Source organism: Bombyx mandarina, chromosome 25 (assembly GCF_030267445.1).
Source record: "Bombyx mandarina strain Sakado chromosome 25, ASM3026744v2".
Classification (NCBI taxonomy): domain Eukaryota; kingdom Metazoa; phylum Arthropoda; class Insecta; order Lepidoptera; family Bombycidae; genus Bombyx; species Bombyx mandarina.
In genome coordinates this window covers 11,138,807-11,147,561 of record NC_143231.1, presented here as the reverse complement: position 1 = coordinate 11,147,561, position 8,755 = coordinate 11,138,807, and positions in this window count along the sequence as shown.

The window sequence follows — 8,755 nt, the reverse complement described above, 5'->3', positions numbered from 1 at the left end:
TTTTTCCCTATCTATTCGCTGGTGGTCCCTTAAGGCTATTCCAACCTAAAATAAACTGATATCACCAGCCCATAGCAATAGGAGTATTGCTAACACTGGCTCTAGCAAGAGCAGTGCTTCGCAGAATCTACCGCCGGATCGGAATCGCAACCCATTGAGAAGATCCGGCGAGAAACTCAGTGGGTTACTGTGGTAAAAAAGAAAGTGCCCAAACTCGCAGGTTAGAGAATAGGTGGACAGGGAAGGCCATTTCGATAAATACATAGATAGATAGATATGGCGATATCGGCCTGATTTATACAATAGTATTTGGTGTTCTGTGACCAATTTAGAGGATCACAATGAAGATCAATAAAGAATATAATAAGTAGTTGTAAAGATTTTTATGTACTATTTTGTAAATGGAATGTGGGTTCAGTATACATTAAACCATTATGATTCGCTACAATAGAAGATTATCGATACGATTCAATTGATAAAGATACAACTACAACTTCAAACGAATGCCTAACAAGGTTTTTTTTTAAAACTCATCACTATCAAATTTGTTTTGGATTGTACAAAGTTCTCGAGATGGATTTGGTGGTGATAGCCTTCCCGACGCAGCGATAGGACGTCACTGGTTTGTTTGAAGAGCGCCTCTACAGCGACATGGAAATTATTTTAAAAAACGTTCTTCGTCGATTCCGAACAATTACATATTTTGATGTTTCCAGTAACTTGTTGATTTCGTCATTCGATTCTGGTCATCCTTTTAAATGAGAATTCATGGTTAAATTAAATGACAAATTAATTAGTTCTTTTGGGAGCTTTAACGACATGGGGAAGATCTTTCAGCGAGCAGGTAATATTGATGGGTAGACCAACGATCCGGATTAGATCGTTCGAAACTTGTTTAAATATCATCATTATCATCATCATCATCATCAGCCTGCGGCAGTCCACTACTGGACATAGGCCTCCCCCAAAGCTCGCCACTGAACCCAATCTTCGGTTCTACGTATCCAGTTACTGCCAGCTGCCTTGCGATAGGTCGTCGCTCCATCTAGCAGGAGGGCGTCCTACACTACGTTTGCTGGTTCGCGGTCTCCACTCCAGCTTAAATATGCAAGCTGAAAATGTCGTAATCAAGATTCAGGCACTTGTCAAATATCTTGTGTTCTATGATGGCTACCGCCACAAGATATTATTACAATTAAAGGACTGAATACTTATGTTGAACAGAAATTTGCGAACACGATGAGAAAATAGATGATTAGCACAAGCTTCGAGTGAGCTTTGAATGTACTATGTGACGGCTATTTAGCATATTACAATACTTCTAAAATATGGATGTACTGATTTCCTTAAAAACCAGGAGCTCGATAGTAATTGTAATATCTGTTTCTCGTTTACAAAAAGTCGTGCGATTGTTTCAAAAACAATTATGTTGGTGGTAAAAACCGGTGGGAGATCATATCTTGCTTTAGTACCTATATTATTTTATTATAATATGTAATGCGTTGTTTGTGATATGTAGGTATGTGTGTATGCCGTGTGTCTTTTCTATATGCATCTATCTATCAATAAAGCAATGTATTGCAACACCATAGGAAACGGCTTGGCTCTGTCCTTGGCATTGCACCGAGCAACGGTAACCATTCAGCATCAGGTGGACCGTATGCTTGTCTGCCTAAAAGGGCAATAAAAAAATTGCCTTTGTAGGCAACATACAGCCCACCTGATGGTAAGTGGTCACCGTCGCTCATAAACGTCAGCAATGCCAAGGACAGTGCCAAGCTGCTGCCTACCATTAAGTAGTATCCACAAGCCTCGTTTGAAGAAGGACATGTCGGAAAACACCGTGGAGGGGAGTTCATTCCAAAGCCGGATGTTACGTGGCAAAAAAAACGTTGGAAACGCACTGTCGATGAACGCAGCGGTTTCAGATAATATGGATGAACTCTGCTCCGATGGCGGGAGGAGCGATGATAAAAAGGAGATGAGGGGATCATTTCGAATAAAACCTCGAATATTACTTTCGATTAACTGGGAGAGTATGCGTTATGCATTAAGTCCGCCACTATACTCTTGTGTATGAAGTAAAATAAATAAAAATTATTGTTGCCTATTGCACTCTGCCGGTATAATACTACGGTGAATCTAGTTGCTTGAACCTGAATTTCTGGTGGTAGGACCTCTTGTGAGTCCGCGCGGGTAGGTACTACCCCCCTGCCTATTTCTGCCGTGAAGCAGTAATGCGTTTCGGTTTGAAAGGTGGGGCAGCCGTTGTTACTATTCTTGAGACCTTAGAACTTATATCTCAAGGTGGGTGGCGCATTTACGTTGTAGATGTCTATGGACTCCAGTAACCACTTAACCACCAGGTGGGCTGTGAGCTCGTCCACCCATCTATGCAATAAAATAAAAATAAAAAGAATAAATCGGTATACCCGTAGGCTTTGGTATCAAATAATTGGTATTTGAAATTTCAATGAAAAAATGAATAAAATAACACATAGTGTTTGTCTAAATAAAACAGTAGTGTTTGTTTGTTTGTTTATTCTAGTTGAAACTTTGTACAGCTGCTGTTCGCACTTCAGGTTTCGTGTGAGTGGTTTTAAAAAATGTGTCATTTTCGTTCGATCGCCAATAGTTACAGCTATAATATTTTTTTTATTTATTGCTTAGATAGGTTGACGAGCTCACACTGCTTACAGCCCACTTGATGTTAATTAGTTACCGGAGCCCTTAGACATCTACAACGTGACCCACCTTGAGATATAAGTTCTAAGGTCTCAGTATAGTCACTGCTGCCCCACACTTCAAACCGAAACGCATTACTGCTTCACGGCAGAAATAGACAGGGCGGTGGGACCTAGCCTTGCGGACTCACAAGAGTTCCCACCACCAGTAAAAACGCAACTTCACCAAACCTTACTTTTGAGATTCATGTCTCTGCCTATATAGAGCTTTCAACAAAACATGTACGACACCATATTTAACGTGCAAACATCACGCACGCGGTTCTTCGTAGAAAGCTTTGTCGTTAACGCATGGGTGCAAGTCCGGCTTGTTGTGACAATTCGTTCCACTAAAAGCCACATAGATTATTCTCATTAAGTCGCGCACTGAAGTCAAACAAAACCGGCTAATGTTTTTCCCACGTAGTCTTTGAGCTTTTTCTAAAAACCCTGCGATGTTGAAACCCAACTTGTTTGCGCAAATTTGCGTTTACCCCGTCATGACCTATGCAAGTGTAGTGTTCGCTCACGCGGCCCGCACAAACTTGAAATCCCTTTAAACCATTCAATCCAGTTTTTGCAAGATAGCCGTCGGAGCCCCGTGGTTCGTTTAGAACGTCGACTTTCAGACGACCTGGACCTAAAGTCCATCAGTAAGTATCTACAGTCGGCATCAATGCACCATTTCGATAAAGTGGCACGACTCGAGAACCCTCTCATCGTGGCCGCCGGTAACTACGTAGCCGATCCTACGGACCAAATGGTAAACAGTCGACGTCGCCCAAAAAACGTCATCTCGGATCCTCCCGATCCAATAACGGTGCTTTTAGGTACCTGAAGCACCGTTCATCGTTCTCGTCGAACCCGTCGCTTGCCACGAAGGGCTCGGCGAGTAAATTAGCCCACAGATACAGCCCACTGAGTTTCTCGCCGGATCTTCTCAGTGGGTCGCGTTTCCGATCCGGTGGTAGATTCTGCGAAGCACGGCTCTTGCTAGAGTTCGTGTTAGCAACGTTGTCAGGTTTGTGCCCCGTGAGCTCACCTACTAGCTCGACGAATCTAGAATAACCCCTTGAGGTTACTAGAATAGGTAGGTGAAAAAAATGAGGCGGGAAGAAATAGTTCTCTAAAATAAATCACAACGGACACTTTTTCAATACAATCAAAACGTAACTTGAAGGTGGATAAAGATTGGAGAAACAAGAAGCATAATAATTTTAATTACGATTGTAAAATGTAAGTTAATAGAAAAGCGACTTTCCCTTAAGTTTATAGTATATGAAGTCGTCGTGGCCTAAAGGATAAGACGTCCGGTGCATACGTGTTGAGCAATGCACCGGTGTTCGAATCTCAGGCGGGTACCAATTTTTCTAATGAAATACGTACTCAACAATTGTTCACGATGACTTCCACGGTGAAGGAATAGCATCGTGTAATAAAAATCAAACCCGCAAAATTATAATTTGCGTAATTACTGGTGCTAGGACCTCTTGTGAGTGCGCATGGGTAGGTACGACCACCCTGCCTATTTCTGCCGTGAAGCAGTAATGCGTTTCGGTTTGAAGGGTGGGGCAGCCAACTATAAGTATACTGGGATCTTAGAACTTATATCTCAAGGTGAGTGGTGTATTTACGTTGTAGATGTCTATGTGCTCCAGTAACCACTTAACATCAGGTGGGCTGTGAGCTCGTCCATCAATCTAAGCAATAAAAAAAATACGAGGTACCACTTTCAGATGTATGCATAAAATAGTTGGTTAACATAATTGTTTCATGTTGCTAGTCTTCAAACTACCGTGTACCTTGCATAAGTTACACAATGTGCGACAAAGTCGTCCACCGGTAGAGCGCATCTTGACAAGCGTGCACGCGCTTTGACTCCCGCCGATCGAAGCTAGTTGTTTGTGGGCGCACGCCACAGCCTACGGGCTTTAGCACGATGAATATTGATTAATATTGAAGCTTTATCAAAGGGTGTGCTTGAAATTTAAAGCATCCGGAAGAGCCTTCGTGGCTCTCTGTATTGTACATAAACATTATTTTGAGGACGGACAGGTAGGCAGCTGGGCTCTGCTCCTGGCAGTGCGGATGTCCATGGGCGACGGTAACTATTCGCCGTCAGGAGGGCCGTATGCTCGTCTGCCAACAAAGGCAATAAAAAATAGGAGTCCTTACGATGTGAAAATAGAAGGAGAATAACGAAAATAAACATTATGGAATGTTAGTTTAGCGTCGGCAATCAGTTACCAATATATCGGCAGTACGCTAAATATCCCCTCCACCATTCCATTTCAGGGCTTTAGACTTCAATTGCATTTTTTTCTTTTCTTTTTTGTTTTAATGTCTCGTAGCGATCTGTTTTTCAGTTAACAATGAGCTATTCCTTTGGCTGATTTTAATCTTAATAAATAAATATATAAACAGAATCAGATGTCCAGTGACACCTTCATCTTTTATTGTTAGATTTAATTTCTGTTCTGTAAGGTAGATATACTGTGCCTCCTTAATCTAGTAAGCTGCACTGCTCCTATGCCTCGTAGGTCCGACGCCGATTTATTGACGTGTGTCGATAACCTGGCTTGGTATTTTTTGCTGTAAGCTACTGTAGCTGTAATTTGTATGATCTTGTTGGTTATGTAATGCAGTATTCTTAGCATTGTTCTGAAAGTTTTATTTTGGAACCTTTCAAGGATCTCGACATTGCTATTGCTGGCAGTTCCCCAAAGCGATTACATTAAGAAAGAAAATAGATGGTGTTCTTGTAGTCTCGTGGTGTTCGTGCTTGCCCAAATTCGAAACATTCGGCATCTTATTACAGAGCCTCTTGGAAACGGAGGTGGGCGGTGATTTCGATCCGCCTAAAAGAGGTTTGTTGCCTCCACTCGCAATAAAAATACTCGTTAACCGTTATTCAGATTTTACACAAATAAAAAGGCACAAAATATGCAGTGCAGTGTTGTATGAACGAAGAATTATTTAAACTAGAGGTCCCGCAGTAGTCGAAATTCGACTATAATTAATTGGAATTGTAAGTTTGTACACTATTATGATTGTAATTTATACTTCTATAATCACAAATTTCGCCAAGACTACACTATAAAAAATATTAACAGACAAACAATATTTAATCTATTCTCAATTTGACAACAGACGTCAAGAACAAAAGTTTGACAATAAATGTGCAATAAATACTTAGTATGCATGCGTGTGTGCGTCAAATACATGGTATGTAGTGTGTGTAATGTTTTCTTTATTGATTTAATGTATCTTTTATGCATTATTTTAAAAAAATGTTAGCATTGTGCACTTCTTCTCTGTATTCTCTATAAGTGTTGAAAATTTCATACTCCTCCGTCCACACAATTTTCGTAAAAAGGGATACAAAGTTTTTGCTTCACGTATTAATATATAGAATTTAAATAAAATTCGATCCCGCATTCACAGTGCCACAGATTACCTCTGTTTCAACGTATACAAAGACGCTTAATACAAAAACATTGAGTTTTCAAGCAAAAGTTTTCACTTGATATCTCACATTTTCTTCAAATAGTTCTAAAATAATTCACTGAAGCCGTTTAAAATTCCCGTTTTCACCCTCATCGAACGCTGCAATAACAAATACCCCCCACTCGTGGTGATTTCGGTATTTATTAAAGAGCACACAATGCGGCCCACTACACCCGGATCGTTCTCTTTTATTTTATTTTTAATATTAAACCCCGGGGCAGACTCTAAGAGACACAGATTACTTTGTAGTATAGAGAGTTTTTTCAAAACATTCATACTGTGTGTTTCATTAACGTTAATACTCCTTTAATTGATAATAGTTGAGCAATTAATACAATTTAGTTTTTTTTTTTGGATAAACAAGTCTGTCATTAATTGATAAACAAATAGAAAAACTCAAGCATGTTTGCTTTTATGTTTAAAATATATCGTCATTTAATTTTATGAAAAAAAGTCGTTAGAAGAAATAATTTAGATGAGAGTCCCCGGCTCCTAGCTGCCCCTAGCTTTGCTGATGTCCATGAGCAACGGCGATCACTTAAAACCAAATGTACACCGTAGCGTATATAATAGGCCAGATAATAAATGAAGTATTTACGACTAACCGCTAAATAAGTAAATGTAAATCATTCTTTATAGTATTCTCTAAATTAAATTTAATCTACATAGAGAGCTTTCGATGAGGCTTGCTCGAGGGTCCTCCAAAGCTAGTATTGAGGTTCAGACGACGGACTGCTCTTCATCGTGTCTCAACTAAATGTTCGCGTATAGTAGTGTAACATATCATTTAATTTTAAAGAAAACTTACTTAATAATGATAAAAAATAACAATACCATTTAGTCGCATATATTTTCTTTTGGGAATTTCAAAATATTATAAAATAATAATAATCTTTCAAATATGAGAAAATAAAGATGAACAGTGGCATTTAAGTTGTGGCTTTTTTTTGTATTGCTTAGAGGGGTGGACGAGCTCACAGCCCACCTGGTGTTAAGTGGTTACTGGAGCCCATAGACAACGTAAATGCGCCACCCACCTTAAGATGTAAGTTCTAAGGTGTCAAGTATAGTTACAACGGCTGCCCCACCCTTCAAACCGAAACGCATTACTACTTCACCGCAGAAATAGGCAAGGTGGTGGTACCTATACGCTCGGACTTACAAGAGGTCCTACCACCAGTAAAAAAGTGGCTTTTAGCTTCCCGTAAGCGCTTAATATGAGATAGACTTTGCTGTTGTTAAAACATACCGCTTTCAGACTACGCTATAATATAATAGCATATAGTATATTGCTCAAGCACAATAATATCGCACACCATACATTGTTATGGACACGTTCACACTGTACTGTACTATATATTATTGGCTAACTATATGCTGCTATATATAAGCTATATATATGCTACATACCTAGTCAGGTCATAAATTCTGTCACATGTTTAATGTAAAATAATTGAAACAAGTTTATTCATTATGTAACCATTCATATACCAAAATGAATTTAACAAAACATAGATTCTTATGACACTAAAGTTTATTCAAAATGACCTCCGTGATTTTGAACACAGGCCTTCAATCTGCGCGGCCAGTCGTCTATCGCAGCACGAACGAGGTCCATGTCAATATCAGCGGCTGCCTTAATCAAGAATGTCTTGAGTGACTCCAAATTGGGATGAGGCTTTGAGCACGCCTTGTCCTCCAAGTGTTGCCATATCTTGTAATCTAACGGATTCAAATCTGGACTGGAGGAGGGCTAGTCTTCGTGCCGGATGAAGTCGATTTCACGCGCCGCCAGCCAGTCTTGTGTGCTCTTCGCTCTATGAGCTGGCGCCGAATCTTGTTGGAATACCCAGTGCCTGTTATTGAACATAGTATGAGAAACAGGTTCCACAAGGTTCGTCAGGACTGTATTTTGATACACAACTGCATTCGTTTATACACCTTTCTCACAAAAATGTACCTCTGTTAAGCTCCAATAAGAAACTCCCAACCATACCATGAGCGAGGATGGAAAATGACCTCGTTGGACACGCGGAATACGGTTGCTCGCTTCTTCACTACTGTGTGCGTACATCTTATCATTTTGTTTGTTGTAGCTCTCTTCTACGGTAAAAATTTTTTCATCCGAAAAAAGAATTTCCCGTTATTTTTTCCCGCATACCGCTTCAACAAAGCGCGGCATCTCTTCGGTCTCAGATCCATTAGACGAGCATTCAAACGATGTCCTGTTTTTCTTCGATATGCCCGAAGCCCTAAGTCTTCATTTAACACCCTTTTCACCATGGTTCTGCTTAACCCCATCTGAAGGGCCAACAGTTTCTGCTTACGTTTGGGATTTCTTTGAATTCGCGCCTTCACAGCTTTTATCACTGCCGGAGTCCTAACAGACCGAGGGCGACCACTTCTTGACCTGTCATCTACACTAGAGTCTTCATTGTATCGTTTGATGGTACGATAAACGAATCTTTTGGTTATATTCAAATTTTTCAGTATGTTATAAATTTGAATTGGCGCGTAACCGCAAC